The following is a 17,957-nucleotide window of genomic DNA, read 5'->3' as shown; positions in this document are numbered from 1 at the left end:
AAAAGTATTTTAGGCAGTTTACAGACACACAAAATGCTTTGAACTGAACGGCTCAATTCTGCAAACTGATCTCCAGGGGCAGAAACTTACTCCCACATTCAGCTCTGTTGACTTCACATGAGATTCTCTGCAAGAGCAAGGGTCCTGTTTGCATGATGAGCCTCTAGACAGATAACATACCCACAGGAACTGAGAAAGGATACCCAGTTTTTCCTTTTCCCCCGTTACTGTAACTCTCAAATTCCAGTTTAGATTTGCAGTTCAGCCTTCATTCTTCCCCTCTCCTAGTGTCCCAAATGTTTCCTTCCATGTTCTCTCACATGACCCGTTATCCTTCGTCAGCACTTTATCCTTAGATTTCCCTTTGTACAGACTCCCTTTCCCCTATTCTCAGAGATTGGGTCCATAGAGGTCAGAGGGATGCCAAGGCATGCTGCTGCTTCCGGATGAGAAGTCCTTTCTCCCTTTGGTTTGAGCCTTTATATGTTGCCCCTGAGAGGTGTTTGGTGAGGCTCCAGTTCCAGGTGTTGCCAGGAATACCACTTGTGGCTTATTGCCTCAGAGCAGTTCCACCACTTCTGGTGGCCCATTCTGCCCCTAATTCACTGCTGGTCATGGGGGAGTTTCTTTTTCTGGGAAGTTGGGTCTTTAATGCAGTGTTAGGAAGGAGACTGCTGGGGACATATTTACCCACAAAATACTTTGGAAGTACACAACAAGATTTTCACTAGTAGGCTTTGTTATTTAACGCATTGTTTACATTTAGTTATGCAAACTGGCAAAGCACCGCTAGTGTAGGCAGAGTTATATTGTTATAGAAGTACTTATGCTGGCACAGTTTATTCTGATTCAATGACACACTGACATAAGCACTTTTAGACCACTGTAACTGCATCTACACTAGGGCTTTTACCAGCATAGCTATGTTGGCAAAATAAATAAATAAATAAATTTCACACCCCAAATTGACATAGATATGCCCATAAAATGTTTATGTGTAGACCATCATATTAATCTCAATTCACTGCAAGAGATTTGTTAATTTACCAAGTGCACCACTAGCCTCTGAGTCCCACATCATCCCACTCCCTCCTTCACCCACCTCAACTTCACATCCCAGTTCATGTTCCCACAGCTTCTCCTCCCAATCCCAGCGCTCCCCACACAACCTTTTCTCAGAGTCCCATCACATGCTCTCCCCTGCCCACATCCCACCAATCCCCTTTGTTCCAGTCCCTTCTCAGCTCCCTCTCAGGCACCCCTAGCCCAGCTGCTACCATACCCCCCCCCCCCCGCACCCTATATTCCAGTCAGGTTTTTTCCTTCTCCATCTGCCAGCCCGGGCACTAGCAGGAGCAGCATTGAGAGCTCAGGTGAGGCAGTCTCTCTGCTCTCAGTTTCTGTTCCCAGCACCATAACAACCCCTGGCTGCCAAGAGGAGCAATTGCAGCTAAAGTTCTGCTTCACTCCTGTACCATGGGCTGCAATATACCCAGTATAGGCAATATGTTCAGAGAACGTAGCTGCTAATTTTCACAGGCTAATAACTTGGCCAAATGTGGGTGGATTTTCGCAGGGATAGCAAAAGGCACATTCCTGATACCATCAAGGGGTCAACAAAATGGTTTTAAGAATTTTCTAACACAGTCTAAACATTTTTTCCCCAAAAAATTCAGCTTGCGACACACCAGGCATGGAAAATGTCAAGTTCTGTGCAATTAAAAACATTGTTATAATGGAAAGTACCAGCTCTGCCTATTATATTTAGACTGAATATCTGGAAAAATTTCATTATAAAGTTTCTTTTGCAGGACTGCAGATGAAGCAATGAGAGGCCCACTTCTGGCGGCTGCTGAAAACCCCAGCTAACTAATCTAAGGCCTTGTTGCAAGTCCACGTACTGACCAGTAAGACCCTCTCTCTTTAAAGATGCCATGTCCCCAGCTAATTGGTACTGCAGCACCTCCTGGAGTGAGGCTGCCCTTGTAGCCCTACTATACAATTGCATTCCGCTGCAAGGGGCAGGGTGCTTTCCACCTTGCTTTGACTGATTTAAAATCCTTGACAAACATTAAATTCATCCTCATGCCATCCCTAGCTGCATTTATCCCTGTTTTGCTTGTGGGATAACTAAGGAACAAAGATTGAGGAACATGCCCAAGATCACAAGGGATTTAGTGTCAAAGACAATATTAGAACTTGGGAGTTCCTGGCAACCAGTCCGTGTGCTGACCATATGCTGAAACTGTTAAAAGTTTCAAAATGCTTGAAATGCCTCTAGGCTAGAAGGGAGTATTTTTCAAAAATCTGGAAATGAAACTGATGTTATGATTATTTAATCCATTTTAAAATGAACGTGGGATTTGTTTCTCAACAACAGTATTAAATGGATATTCTGTGCTTTGCTGTTTGTGATCTAGGGTAATAAATATGCTTTAATCAAAGGGAGTTTGAAAACAACTATGAAGTATAAATTCCCCTTCAATACATAAGCCAAATGCTCACAATTGTAAGAGGCTTTGAAATGCAAAATGTATAGTCATCGCTGGGTACATGCACAAGAGGAGCATGTGGACAATATTCAGCTGACCTTACAAATTGAGGCAAAAATTAATTACAGGCAAGAAGAAACATTTTTGCCTCTGGGTATGGAGGTCTTATTTAGAAAAGATATACTAGTTACTATTCAGCTGATATTGCAAGTAACACAAACAAGATAAAAGTTGAATTAGCCCTACTGCAACAGCTTGTACAGGCCTCTATCCATGTCTCAAATATAATCCTTTGTCTCCTGACAGAATGACTGTGTTATCAACAAAAGTAAAACAAAACAAAACAAAACAAAAAACAAAGTGAATAAAAATCTGACACTGCTAGCAGAGAAAACAGTGTAAAACTGTAGTATCCCATCTGGGAGGTTTTTTCTTTTGTAGAGAACTGTGTACTTCTGACTGGTTATTTTATTTGTCATTTCTGGTCAACTTACAGAAATCTATACGTATATTTTACCAAACACTATTACCTTAACCAAACTTTTAATCTCATAAAAAAGATATCCAGTTCATTTGGCAGGATCCATTTTCCATAAACCCATGTTGATTGGTATTATATTACCTTCCTTCAATTCTTTATTAATTGAGCACCATATCAGCCATTCTATTATTTTGCCCGAAATCAATGTCATGCTGGCAGGTCTATAATTACCTAGGTCATCCTGTTTACCCTTTTAATATATTACCACAATATTAGTTTTCTTCTAATCTTCTGAAACTTCCCATGTGTTCCTAGAGTTATTGAACAGCAACCCCAGCAAGCTCCTTGGTCAGCTCTTTTAAAAATTCTTGAATGTAAATTATCCAGACGTACTGATTCTTAAATGTCTAACTTTAGGAGCTGTTGTTTGACATCCCTTTGAGTTACTATTGTAATGTAAACTATTTCATTATATGATTTGACCACATCTGGGTTTTTTTCGTAACCACAGAACAAGAATATTTATCGAACATGGCAGCCTTTTCTGCATTCTTATTGATGTTATTATTATTATTCCCTCTAGTAATTGACCAATACTATTGTTAGAACATAAGAACGGCCATACTCTTTGTGTCCTTTTGCATCCCTGATTAATTTTCTACAATTTCTAGCTTCTAATTTATATTAATTACTATCAACTTCCCATCCCCCTTCATTTTTTTTTTTAAGATGACTATTTCGCCTGTAAGGCAGGTTGTTTTTTAAAGTAGTGTGGCCTTCTTTCTTGATTGTAGCATTGAGTAAAATGCTTTAACAATTCCCAATCATTCACAATTTTTCTGTTTAAATTCTTTCTCCCAACTGATTTGGCTCATAAGAGTTTTTGGCTTTGAAAACTAGCCTTTAAAACACCAACTATATATATTACTGTGTTGGGCTTTATTCTATTTGTACATAATAAACATGGTTAACTCATGATCACTTGTACATAAGTTACCACTAATTTTTAGTTCTGTGATCAATTCCTCTTTATCTGTCAAGATGAGGTCTAATATACAGATTTCCCTCATGTTGGATGCAATGCTTCTTAAGTTAGGAAATGGTCATCTATAATATTTAGAAATTCCAAAGATGTTTTAGTACTGGCAGTATAAAACCTCCAGCATAGGTCACTCAGATTGAAGTCTCCTACAATCAAACAGCTTTTTTCCTACACAACATAGATAAGGTGCTTAAGGAGCTGGCCATCCTGTCTCCTAGTATGATTTGGCAGTCAGCAGCAGACACCAACTAACACCCCATCCGGTTATTGATCCATAAGCATTCAAGATCATTTTCTTACAAGGTATCAGTGACTCAGAAACAGGTAATGTTATTTCTGACAGAGTGCCACTCCCTCTCCCTGTTTGCTCACTTGGTTATTCCTAAATAGGTTATAACTATTTTGAAGTATCAGAGGGACAGCCGTGTTAGTCTGGATCTGTAAAAGCAGCAAAGAGTCCTGTGGCACCTTATAGACTATCAGACATATTGGAGTATAAGCTTTCGTGGGTGAATACCCACTTCGTCGGATGCATGTAGTGGAAATTCAGGTTTCAGTAAAGCCAACTAAGTCAGATTTATGCTCATAAATGAGCAATTTCTCTTGTTTGTTTCTCAAACTTCTAGTATGAGAGCATCAGCAATTTGTTCCTTCATTTGTTCCTTCTTTTTGCCCTCCCCTTTTGTTATTAATTCAATGCCATCCTGACTTGTCAACCTGTGCCCAGGAAGATTGGTTTCCCTTTTATTGAGATGGAGGCCATCCAAACTGTTCAGCCCCCTTTCCCCATGGATGGTGGACCAGTGGACCCCTCTACTTTATACCACTTACCTAGCCAGTGGTTCACTTCCAGAATTTTCTGACCACCTCTCAAAGCGAGGGAAGAATGTTACTCTGAGGGGATCTACTCTGAGGGAATGTTACTCTGAGGGGATCTAGCTACCATCTCCGGCTACAGAGAGCTGTAAGATCTGCTGTTGTAGAAGAAAGCTGGGCAGGGTAGGGCCCTAAGTTGTTCACCTGATCAGGAATAATAGTAATGGTAAGTATAGAGTTTCCTGGTTATGTTTGCTTGGTATGGAGGGACAATAGCATTCCAAAGTGTGTCATTAAAATGACATACCAGCCCCTAGATTATGCCTATCCCTAAACGACTCAGTGAAGAAACATGAAAGTACAGTAAGCCTGTCAGCCATCACCAGCAAATGCCAGCTATAAAAAGCAATGATGAGTAGCGGAAAACAGCAAGTGAAATGGGAATAAAGGAATAAGTACATTGATGCAATCCTAATATAATTGTACACACACTTAGCGCTCATACTCCAGTTACCAAGTCCACAAAACATAAGCCCATTATAGCCCTCTGATAGCTGCATGACACAGGCAAAAGGATTCCCTATTTCCTATTAAAAAGATCTTTGACCCTTTTATTTCACTGCTTATCAAAGTAACAAAAAAAAGTCAATAGAATATAGTATACAAACCCAAGTTATGTAATTAAGTATGGTCATATACATACAAGTCATAAGATCAGAGCTTAGTTCATTCAACAGAAGAATGCTCTTCCATGTATACCAGTTCCTGCCAAAATGGATGAAGCAGGATTAAAGCTAACAAACACATTTGTGAAAGTGCTGGGGGAGGGGGGTGACAAAGTAATTCTTGGAAGAGGTAGTACTAGAAGTACATATAACAATAGGAATGTTTTTCTACTCACCCCTTATATAAATACTGCATACTAAATACATTTTCTTTAAGTCAGAAAGATGGTTCATCTTAGAACCTTAAATTAAAAAAAGGATTGGGGTTTATTACAATGTTACTTCACAGTCTGGGGTTCTGATCCTATAAACACTTATGCACATAAGTAACTTCAGAATTTAGAAAAGATTTCCTCATTAAAGACCGGAGATTATATTAACCCTTTACATTTACATGTATTCAGTAACAATATTGGAAAGGTTGAAGTGTTCTTTGCCATTGGGGCTGCAGGAACTGTCATTCTTTGCTTAGTTGATGACACAAAACAATGCATCAACATTCTCATTCTGTGTGTCAATCTGATCAGCTTTCCCATATCTTTGTAATATTAAATGGTTCCGTAATTTTTTAGTAAGAGTTTACACTTGTTTAGTTTAGTTTAGTAAGAGTTGACATTGTTATTAATTTATTTCAGTAAAGCTAATATATCTGAGCAAGTCATTATCTTTGACATTTATCCACTCTCCCTTGTGGCCTCATCTCGTTGTGAAACTTCTAAAGAGTTGGGTTCCTTTCTGTGAACCCTACTAGTCTTAGCCCTGGTCTACACTAGGACTTTAGGTTGAATTTAGCAGCATTAAATCGATGTAAACCTGCACCCGTCCACACGATGAAGCCCTTTTTTTCGACTTAAAGGGCTCTTAAAATCGATTTCCTTACTCCACCTCTGACAAGTGGATTAGCGCTTAAATCGGCCTTGCCGGGTCGAATTTGGGGTACTGTGGACACAATTCGACGGTATTGGCCTCCAGGAGCTATCCCAGAGTGCTCCATTGTGACCGCTCTGGACAGCGCTCTCAACTCAGATGCACTAGCCAGGTAGACAGGAAAAGAACCGCGAACTTTTGAATCTCATTTCTGGAGACTGTGGGAACTGTGGGATAGCTACCCACAGTGCAACACTCCGGAAGTCGACGCTTGCCTCAGTACTGTGGAAGCACTCCGCCAAGTTAATGCACTTAATGCACTCAGAGCATTTTCTGTGGGGACACACACACTCGAATATATAAAAACGATTTCTAAAAAACCGACTTCTATAAATTCGACCTAATTTCGTAGTGTAGACATACCCTGAGTGCACAGGGACTGCCAGGGCTCCTGCACACCTTGTAAAAGGGAAGGGAAGGGCCTGGCCTGAGATAAAGCTCTGTATTAGGACAATAAGTCATTTATATGCTGTGTTTCTTTTTGAACTGTTCAGCTGAGAAGTGTTTCTAGGATATTCTCATTTTTCTTTCAAATGTTCGACTAAATGTGGGGGCATAATGTTCACAGAAATATTTTACTTTTATCCATGCTTCTATAGGTATGTATGCCTCCATCCCAACATACTTTCCAAAAGTGTTAAGAAACCCTATGCCAACTGCTAACTTCTCACTATGCAGTTAACGTAGATATGCACACATAGCTGTGCACTTTACAAGCTTTGTGAAAAAATGTATTCCAGGTGCAGAGAACCTGATTTTCAAGGGGGCATATCTCAATCAAGTCAAAAGGAATGTTCACTGGAACCTTAGAAGGTACTTCTCAAAAAGGGCCAATTTCATATCAAATATCGACTTCCTAGCCCCAGACATTTTGGTTGGAAAGCTGTTACAAAGAAAGAAAGAAAGTAGTAGTTTTTTATTTTCTAATAATGAAAGACTGACACTTCTGCCTCCCTCCCATTTTCCCTCTAATCAAAAACGGCTGAACAGTTTCTGCTGAAACTTGCCAAAACAAATAAATTCATCTCCAAGCAGAGGCCAAATTAGGATTATTTCTGCCTGAAAGATAAAAAATTTCAGAAAGTTACATCTGTTTAACTTAATTTTTGTACTTGCTTGTGTTATTGATATAGTTCTACAAATAAGACTTGTTCATGTATTATTATACAATTACAATTAATACTTAGCACATGCATAGCACTTCTCAAAGTGTTCTATGCACAATCAGATAATGGATGCTTTATGATGCTCAGTAATATTAGATAGGATTTGGATCATTTTTTCCCCACTGTTTGTTGACTAAATTATTGTTTTTCATTAGTTCATCTTTAAAGAGGTCCTAGAAAGCAAGGAAATATTGTTACTCCCCAACACACACACAGGCTTCACAGATGAAGAGCCAGCCTAAATCAATTGCACAAAGCCATATAATGACACAGCAGCAGAACTAGGATTCAGAACTTGGGTATTTCTGGTCCCCAGACCAATGATCTGGCCACTTGAACAATGTCTCAACTGATATAATAGCGTGCCTCAGAAAGGATAATCTATTTTAATTACCTACATACACATAGCCTTTGACGTGTGTGTTAGGAAGACCCCAGGGTAGAGCAATGATAATGTTTTGCCAATAAATTGTTGAAACACACAGTTTCTTCTGGGGTGCGGGGGTTGGGCCTCTTAATTAAAAAAAATCAGAGAAAACAAAGTTATGGGAAAGTATATACAGAACACCAGGACTTTGTATATAACCTTACACAGGATAGAGTTGAGCAGTCTCCTATTTTCTACGGTGGTTCCTCCCAAACTCTACACATTGAGGAAGACAGATTGTTTGAATGCTGTAAACATTAATCATGTGCCTTCTAGTCACCCACCCTCCCCAGTGCAGGAAGGGATTTGCATCCATCAAAGCCCGCTATAGGGGGAACTTGTAACCACCCCCCAGTCCAAGCCTTGCTGCATCCGTCTTGCAGCAGGAGAAGAGGGAAGGGACCGCACACAATTCTGACAGTTTTCAGAAACAAACAAAAATAACCCAGCGACATCTTGCCTTAATACAGCTGGTAGGAGGTGGGGAGAACTAACAGGGCTGCAAGGGAAACTAATAAAGGCAAGAGAGAGATCCCCGCTTCTGCCTCTGCCCAGGAGCTATTTATAAAGCAGCCGCAGCAGCAGCAGCAGGAGGAGGAGAGAGCTGGCAATAAAGATTTTCTCTCCCCCTTGTGTTCTGCACTCGCGGGGTGACTGCGAATAAATCCCAAGTTTCTTTCCGGCGAGCGGGCAGCCCTGCGCTGTGGCGGGAGGAGACACTGCCGGGAAGCTGAGGGACAGAGCGGAGCAGGCAGACAGACAGACGGACGAAGGGTTGTTACCTTGGAAGACGCGCAGTCCTCGGCTCGGCTGCTGCTGCTGCTCCTGCAGGTGCCGAGAGGCGCTGCCCAGTCCCGTTGCTGCTGCGGCGGCGGCTGCCCCCGCGCTAATCCCGCTCCTCTCCTCCTCCTCCTCAGGGTGACCACTGCCGCCGCCTGGCATTTACAGCCTGCCCCCGTCTCGCCTGCCGGGCTCATTCGCAGCAAAGGAGCCCGCGCGGGGCAGCTCCACAGAGAGGGGCAGTGCCGGTGCCGGTGCCGGTGCCAGGGCAGCTGCCTCGAGCTCCTGGCTTGACGCGGGAGCCAAGCGGCGCAGCAGCGGATGGGGCCCGGTCGACAGCAGCAGCCAAAATCCCCGAAACAAGGGAGCAGAGGAGCAACCTCCCCTCCCCCCGCAGCTAGCTTTCAGTGGCTCTCTGCCCCCCAGGGACTATCCATCCATCACCACCCATTCCCTTCCCTGCCCCACCCCCTTGCCAGCAAACGCGAGTGTGTTTGGGGGTATTTTCTGGTCCTGTGAAAGTCACTGCTCATGTGGGTTGCTGTTAAATCCCCATGGCAGAAAACATTCCCCTGCAACGTCTGGGCTTCTCAGGATGGCTATATCTGTCTTGCTGCTCTCTCGGGAGCATCCATGAAATCGTCGTCCCCCGAGCCCAGCATCAAGGCGAACTGGAGCTGGATTATTTGTTATGAGGGGGGAAAGGGCTTTTAGGGAAATAAGCTCCACTTTGGAATTTACATAATCGACAAAAAGATAATCATCGCCCAGCCTTCTGAGTTGCTTCCTATATAAAAGCGCAACCCAGGCACTTCCTAACACTCAAAGCTACAAGAACGGTCCCTATAGTTATTTTACTTCAATTCAAACATGGGCCATGGAGGAGCTGAGCTTGTGGAGGCTAAAGAATTTATTTTCTTACCTAAAAATCCTTCTGATATTGTTCATTGAAACATTCAGTTCTGGAGCAAAGCAGAGAAGAAGCAAAAGACCCTTATTATTTTATTACACATATGATTTATAAAGACTATATTTAAAAGCTGCAATTAATATAGCCTTCTGTGAGATATTAATAGTGATTGTACAATTTGGGAGGAAAAATGGCATTTTGATTCCAGCGGTGCTTGAAGACCTTTGTAAATGTTAACACATTACAATGACATCTCATGCTTAGGCAAAATGTAGCATCTCTTGTGGCTACACATGTGGTTCTGCTTAGATTCATTAACAAGACTCCAACACTAGAGGCCCACAACCTAATGAAGGATAGGAGTGCTTCCTGCAATAAACAGGTGTTGATAAAATCAGCTCGTAACATGTGAAGGACAGGTCTTTCATAAACAAAATTAAATCTTAAAGTAAATAATGATTAATAATAATTAAAATCATTCACTTGCTACTTCTACCTAAAATTCTTGAGATCTTTTCGGATCATTTTAAACTTCTTTTCATCACTGCAGATAATTCTTAAAGTTGTAGAAACTTGATAGTTTGCTCATGATTTACTTGCCATCTCCCATCTAGTAACCTACAAGTTTGCACTACCTTACCTATAACATCACTATTTCACATCATAGTCAGAGACAAATACTGTGAACAGAACAGAAAACAGATATACCAGTTCCAAGTACTTTGAAAAGTTAGTTGTTTTCTTTTTAAAATGTGTTCTCTCAAAGGGAGATGAATTATTACACTTTGCTGATAGAAATTTCACTTTTTGGGTGCATTTGCACTCTGATAAGGAGCCAGAGGAAAGACTGTACATGTAAAATGACCAACATTACACAATTATGTCAACCTGCAATGTAGGGCACATGGAAAGCAAAACCTAATCTCTGAGAGGTTTCCGCTTCATCTGTGCTCATCAGCGTAATCAGCTTTTCATCTTGACATGGGATAAATGCAACCTGCCTGCTGCTTCATTTACTCTACAGAGACAGCTACTGTAGATTTGTATGAAACAAAACAAGTACAGAGTTTAGGAGGAAGTGTCTTGACTTAAATTTCCTGCAAGTATCCCATTCTTAGGACGCATTGAAGTTTGAGGTCTTCTACCAGCAGAGTTCCTACCCAGGTTAGATATGAAAACCATTCATTATATATTTAATATGGCAGTTGAGCTACCATCTGAGGAACTAAGACTCACTTTTAGCTGAACTATAATTTTATTTTGTTAGTTTGTAGATGGGAAATAGTGGTACTTATTGCTCAAAGAAGAGCTGAGCAGCACTCAAAGATGAATTTCCTGAACAACTTCAGGCTCCGTTCAGTGGAAGTAATCAGGGTGATTGTATGGTTGTATTGCTTAGTTCAACTGGGTATGCAAAGGTTCCTACAACTGGAGATTCATAGCAGGAGAACAAATATTCCTGCAAGGAAAGGAGCAAAGTGTCTTGTGAACTGTGGCTCTGTCACCCTCCCAATACATAAACAATTTCACATTGACACTAGTTCTCCAAAGCAAGAAGTAACGTCTAAAATGCAAAAGTGCTAGGGGACAGAAAAAGTAACTCAAAGCATTCTAACCAAAACCTACCAGAGTAGAGTACTGTGTAGGGAGGACAAGAAAGAACTATCTTTATTTATGGGAAATATAAAGACTAGCAACACATTTTTCCAAGGGTGGGAAAATATGTTTTGCTTACACACCATGGGATTTACTTTTTTCAATACAACTTGCCCTCAAAAAGTTACTCTTGACTTCAGCGAGATGCTCCATATGCACACATTATACACACACCAATCCAGCCATTTTGGGTGGTCCAACCATGGACTCTTTTCTCTTTCCCCGAGGGGGGCGTAACATGATGTTCCAGAAAGGGTGTGAGGGAGGGACTCAAAGTCACAGTTATTGCAGAAAAGGGCATGCCCCTGTCACAGACGCCTTTCACAGCCACTATTCTTCCATTGAGTTTCTCTCCATCCTACTTTCAGGGTTGTAGGGCAGGGCTTGAGCAGCTCAAAGTCAGATTTCTTGGCTAAGGTCAGGATGGTGTCAGGGTCCCAGATTCAGGGCAAGGGGCAGAATCCAAGTCAGAGCCAAAGTTGATGCCAGGAGCAGAGTCAGTCATGGCAGCCTACCTGAGCACTTCCTGGTATGCCTGTGGGCTTATATGGAGCCAAAGGACCATTCAGGAGCCTCCCAGGAAGCTGCCAAATCAGGTCTGTCAGGCAGGATTTCCCATAGCGTACATCCACTGTGATCTGCAAGTTGCCAGGAGCAACCTATTTACAGCTGCTGCCAAGTGGCAGTGTGGAGGTGTTAGTTACCTGGTTAGTCTGCTGACTCAAGTTTGAGTCCTAGCGCTCCTTACAGCTACCTGTGGAAAGGCAGTGGCTCTGCAAAATACTGCATCTTCCCTCCTAGCAGAGAGAGTTTTCTATCTCCCTTACAAGCCACTACAGCGGGGATGTCAAACTTTCATTAGAGGGCTGAGTCCCATTTTTAATTATGGGATATGAACTGAGACACAAAATTAGGATTCCATACTCCCCTCAACCCATAGAAGAATGTCCACTGCTGTCAATGGGAGGTTTACATAGATGATATGGCCCTTATCTACTAAATAAGCTCTGGGTTTTTATTTGTTCAGAACTTTGATGAACACATTTTCCCATCAGGAAATGGAAGATCACTGCTATTTCTACCTCCTCCCTTCCCTCTCCATCCTCCTGTTTTCTTCATTCCCTGTTCTCTGTCCTCATGGTTTTCCCCTGCATTCCTTCTGCACTTTCTTTCCTGCAGCAACTCCCAATCCTCCCCCTCACCCCATGCTCTTTCCCCATTCTAAAGTAATCAGCAGTTAAATAGCTAATGTTCATATGCAAGTCTCATCACTGGGCAGAGTTGACACGCCAGTGTAATTAATAGGGAATAGAGGAGTTCAAATCTCCCAATGCCATTGCTTCAAGATGTCTCCAAACTCGGAAAATCATCACTTCATCAGCTTACACTTGATTCACATTTGGAAAGTTAGTTTTGCAACCAGAAGAGCTAGAATTCCTCCTCCTTCTCCCCCACCACCAAGGGGGGGGGGGAGCTTAGATTCTGTATAATCTGCATCTGTCACATCTGTATAGGGTACAATAGAAGAAGGTCACACATTTTGGGTATGTCTATACTGTGTTTTAAACCCCATGGCAGTGAGACTCAGAGCAGAGTCTATAGACTCAGATTTGTGGGGCCTGTGCTACGACACTAAAAGCAGCTATGTTGACCTTTGGGCTCAGGCTCTGAAACCCATCCTCAACCCCAGGGTGCAGACCCCAACCCTGGACAGCTGATTTTAGCCACAGAGCATGAGCCTGAGGCTGTAGAGCTGGGCTCTGAGATTTGCTACGGGAGGTTTTAACACCACACTATAAACATACCTTTTGTTACTTCTGCAGGCCAAGAACAGTTCACACACCAGGAGCTCGTGTGTCTTCCTCCATTCTCCCTCACAAGCTTTCTGTGCCACCCTCCCATCCCCTTCTGTTTCAGGGACTCCCTGCAAGGCTCCCATCTCCTTCCACTTGCCCCACGCTCTGTACATTCCCCCACACTCTCCAGCAGGGGCTCTGTGATGCTCCCTTCTCCCATGTCTCCCTTACCACCATCTCAGTGCCTCTGGGGTCCCCCCCATGCCCTCCTTCCCCTATTCCCATGCCAGAAACTGTGTCCCCCACCGTGACAGGAAGTTAGTGTGATCCCCCATTCACCCCATGCCTGGGACTGAATTTCCTGCATCTCCCCCACCACCCACCAGGCCAGGAGCTCTGTGCGCCCTCCATTCCCACCTCCTGGGGAACGGCAGCCAATCCGGACTGTTGCAGGAGGTAGACAGTGCTCTTCCCTCTCCTTTCAGGAGCCAGAGAACTTTTTAGGTGCGGGGGGAGGAGGAAGAGCAGAAAACCAAGCTCAGGGCTCCCCCACTCCTGTCAACAATGGATTGATGTGCTCTCTGTTCCTCTTCCCTTTCCATCCTGGCAACACTCTGAGATAGAGGGAGCAGGATGAATCACCCCTTCAGCTGTAGGAGAAGCAAAGTGAGGCTGGGGGAACAGGCAGATTGTGGGCTAGGGAGACAGAATTAACGTGAGGGCTGGAGGTGCATAATTAATTGCTGAGCTGCGGAATGGACAGATAGCAGGCAGGAGACACAGAAGTCATTAGGTAGAAGTCGGAGGTTTTGGGGGAGAAGCTGGAAGCTCTGCTCTATCTGGCAGCCTGCAAGTGCTCCTGCCGTGCAGGCCAGAATCACTCAGTACATTTAGGACAACACTAGTTGTCACCCATGCATGCACACAAACCAAAACCACCATAATAAAAAGATTAAAAGTCTCATGATTTCAAGGGGGGTGGGGTCTCCCTCATAATTTTTGAATTCTTGGGGCTGGAAATACTGGAATTATAATAAATTGTTAAGAACCCTGTTAAGCTCAGAATGATAACTGTAAAATATATATATAAAGCACGTTAGTATGAATGCTACACCTGCCAATGGAGTGGTAAATAAGATGTAGATTATGAAAAATAGAATTACCTTCTAGTGATAAATAATTTAACAGGAATTAATTGTCCAACAAACATTTTATTGGAATGGAATTGTCCTCAGCTAGCGTGCAAGGCTGTTGAGGTAACTGATCCCTAACTGTACTCCCCCCTCCAATTATGCAGCTCTGATTGGTTCTAAATGTCTATTTGTATAATCCCTATGTGGTTATTGCTGAATAACCATGATTCAATTGTAATATGATGGCTATGGACATGTCAGTTGGAATTGAACCAGGAACCTCTGGATAGAACAGCATAAGATGCTATTGCCTGAGCTAAAGAACCCAAATCCAGAGCTCAAAATGTAGCAGACAAAGCTATGTATGGACTATAGCAATATGTATAGTACATACCCAGAGAGGGGGACAGAGCTCCACACAGTGAAAGCGTGAGCTACACAATTACAGCTAGGAAAACTGTTTACTTGTTATTCTAATCCCTCTGCTCTTAATAGCTCCTTTGCTCAGTAGTCAAGCTATCTGCTAAAACAAAGATGGCCACCTCAGCTTCTCACTCCTGTCTCACCACATATTACAGGAAAAAAGAAAAAACTACAGATTTATAATCTAAAGTTAATTTCACAAATTGATGGAAATACATTCAACATTAAAACTTCCACACAACACTAAGTTAGCTACTAAATCCATCAATTACTTATTCTTCATTAAACAATCCTTTCCTCTGAGTTTTTTCACATTTCTGAATAATGGTCACTTTCTGCTATATCTTGACAAAATGTAAGAGTTTACACATCTGGCTGCACTAAATACTGTGGATGTGGATGTGTTTGGGGGATGCCGAAGGTAGAGAAGAGGATGGATAATACTGGATGATTCAGTCTCATGACCTACCCATATGGTCACCTAGTGAATTGATCATATGAGCTTGAGATCAGCAGATTGACATTTATAAGCCACATAGAACATTTATACAACTCTAAACACAGGCAGTTCTATTCACTGATACTTACTAAAAATAAACTAATATATTACAACACATTCATGTGATCCTGTTCTCTCTAAAATACCATAGCTTATCACAGGACCTAGCAAAACTAAGTGCAGATAAAAAACCCAAATGAGACTATGTGACTTCAGCATAAGCTTAAGAGAAAGAGCAAAATGAACAAAGACACCAAGCAGAAGAAAACTATGAAATGGAACTGGCTGACTATTATTAAATGCAATATGCAAACATTTGGAGTAGTTTTTTCAAAATTGAATTTAGCTTGGCATTATTGCAGGCTATGCCTAGTATTAAAGTTGTCCAATACTTCCTATTACAAGACTGCTTATAACTTTGCCAAACTTTAACCATTTGGGCTGAAATTTTCCACGTTAGGTGTCTGTCTCAGTCTGGTTTTTTCCCCAAAAATTTCAGCCAAAACGGTTGAGTCAGTGCTAAGAACTAGGGTAGGTAATACATTGTTTTGCCCAAGTTAAAAAAGTTCTTGAGACCCTTTCCCTAGAGCCCCATGCTTTGAAGCACAGCCTTCAAATGTGGCAGGTGGTAGCCTTTGTGTCAGGGATTTGCCATCCCCCAAATCTGGCCAAGTTATAAGCCTTTGCAAAATTGCAGTTTACATATGCTAAGTAGAGAATTGCAAGAGTCTAACAGCTAAGTTTCTTGTGCTGACCAGACTCTGCACATGTTATCTCTGTAGAGCAACGGAGTCAGAGACTATGTCTACCCTGCAATAAAAGAGCTGGAGCACAGCCCTGGCTGACTTAGGCTGAAGGTCTATAAGATTGCAGTGTAGACATTCGGACTTGGGCTGGAGTCTTGGCACAATGGGTCCCAGAGCTCGGGGTTCCAATTCAAGCCCAAATGCCTGCATTGCTATTTTAAGCCCTGCAGCCTGAGCCCTGTGAGCCTGAGTCAAGTGAACCGAGCTATGAGACTTCTTGCCGTGGGTTTTTATTGCAGTGTAGCCATATCTAAAAAAGCCTTTCCCTGTAATGCTCTGGGCCTGGTCCAGGTCTCAGAAATAAGAGGAAGGAGCCCATCTCTCTTGTGTTGCCCATGACCTCCCTTTTGGCACCCAGGCAGCATAGAGGAAGAAGCCATCTGATCTGAATGCATTGGGGACAAGAGCCAGACTAGGGAAGTAGGGAAAGGAGTAGATTTAGAAAAGGAGTCTGGCAAGACTGGGACCAGACGGGGGGGGGGGGCAGGAAAACTGTGACAGAGTTGGGGGTGGGAGGGAAGACTAGGAGTGGTAGCAGGGAGGCGGGGGAGACTGGCAGCTTGGGGGAATGGGAGCTGGAACTGGTTGGGCAAGGAGGTTGAGACTGCAAACTGTGGGAGGGGAGAGGAAGATAGCAGCCTTGCAATAGCAGGAGCGGCTCCAGCTGTCTTGCATATTTCAGCTCTGCTTAGGGAAGCACCTACTGTGAGTGGCTGCCTTCCCTACTGGCCAGTCTCTTGGGAAAGAGTAGCCAGTCAGGCCTGCTGCAGGAAGCAGGCAGATCACTTCCCCTATCCCCCAGAAGCAGACACCATTCTCACAGGAGGGAGCAAAAACGAGCCCAGCAGCTGGGGGGGGGGGGGGGGGGGGGGGAGAGGAGGGGAGGGGAGGAGGGAGCAGAAGCACTTCTTTGAGTAATGGGACGGCTGCTCTCTGTGCCTCCCTTCTCTCCCCCTACAACACTAGGCCTGGTAAGGGGAAGAGGTAGATAAAGAACCCTTCGGGCTGCCCTGCATCCCAGCCTGGAATGGTGAGAATGGGACCTCAGTGCAGCCTCTTTCACCACCCCCACCCCCAGACCTTGGGGGGGAGGGGGCAGTTAAGAGCCAAGGAGGAGCAGAGGTGAAGTTGTGAGAAAGGGGTCAGAATTGATAGGGGAGCTAAGCAGATGTAGAGGCAACACTGACAGGGGCAGGCAGATGTGGAAGTGAGAGCTCCTGCAGCGGGGGCCCAAAATCAATTTAATAAATCGGAGAGTATTGGCTACAATAACTGTCACACACGTTGGGGGTCGTCAAGGAGAACTCAAAAATCAAAGAACATCATTATTTAACAAACAGTCATGATTTTGGGGGTGTGACTCATGAATGGGTGGGGGAGGAGAGAGAGATCATACAAAGAACTGGGACTGGCTGGACAAAGTGGATGGGATAAGGAGCCAAAGAGAGAGCAGAGGTGGTGGGAAGACTGAGATTGGAGGAGGAGCCCAGGGAGGGAGACTGGGAGCCAATGGAGGGGTCAGGGGAAGGGGAGGCACAAATAGGATGAGGAACCGGGGGGGACGGGGACAGACGATGGGATGACAGGGAGACAGTGGGAGATGCGACTTTGACAGCAAACCTGGAGGGGAAGAATGGGATTCGATAGACAAGGAGACTTGAACTGGGTTGAGGAGCCAAGGGGTAAGGAGAGACAGGATTGGGACAAAGACAGGTTGGAGGGGATGGGAGAGAAAAGGGTCGTAGCTTAGGAGAAAGAATCTGTAATCACTACAGCACACTCTCCTCCAGAGCCTGGAATGCAACTCAGGATTCTTGAGTCTCACAATTCCTCCACTGTCAGTGAAACCAACTGAAAAAAAGTCTCTTCCTCCTCTCG

At 43.4% G+C, this 17,957-nt stretch overlaps 1 protein-coding gene across 1 annotated transcript in view; it reads right to left on the bottom strand.

Moving 5' to 3' along the window:
- Nucleotides 1-9,213, bottom strand: part of FMN1 (formin 1) — a 391,310-nt gene extending 382,097 nt beyond the window's left edge. Inside the window, exon 1 of the mRNA XM_074955742.1 lies at nt 8,859-9,213. The gene's annotated coding sequence lies outside the window, so the exon portion shown is untranslated. The remainder of the gene's footprint in view (nt 1-8,858) is intronic.
- Nucleotides 9,214-17,957: the final 8,744 nt, after the last annotated feature.

This window comes from Natator depressus, chromosome 6 (genome assembly GCF_965152275.1).
Source record: "Natator depressus isolate rNatDep1 chromosome 6, rNatDep2.hap1, whole genome shotgun sequence".
Classification (NCBI taxonomy): domain Eukaryota; kingdom Metazoa; phylum Chordata; order Testudines; family Cheloniidae; genus Natator; species Natator depressus.
The sequence above is the reverse complement of the archived record's forward strand: the minus strand, read 5'-3'. Positions and strand labels throughout refer to the sequence as shown.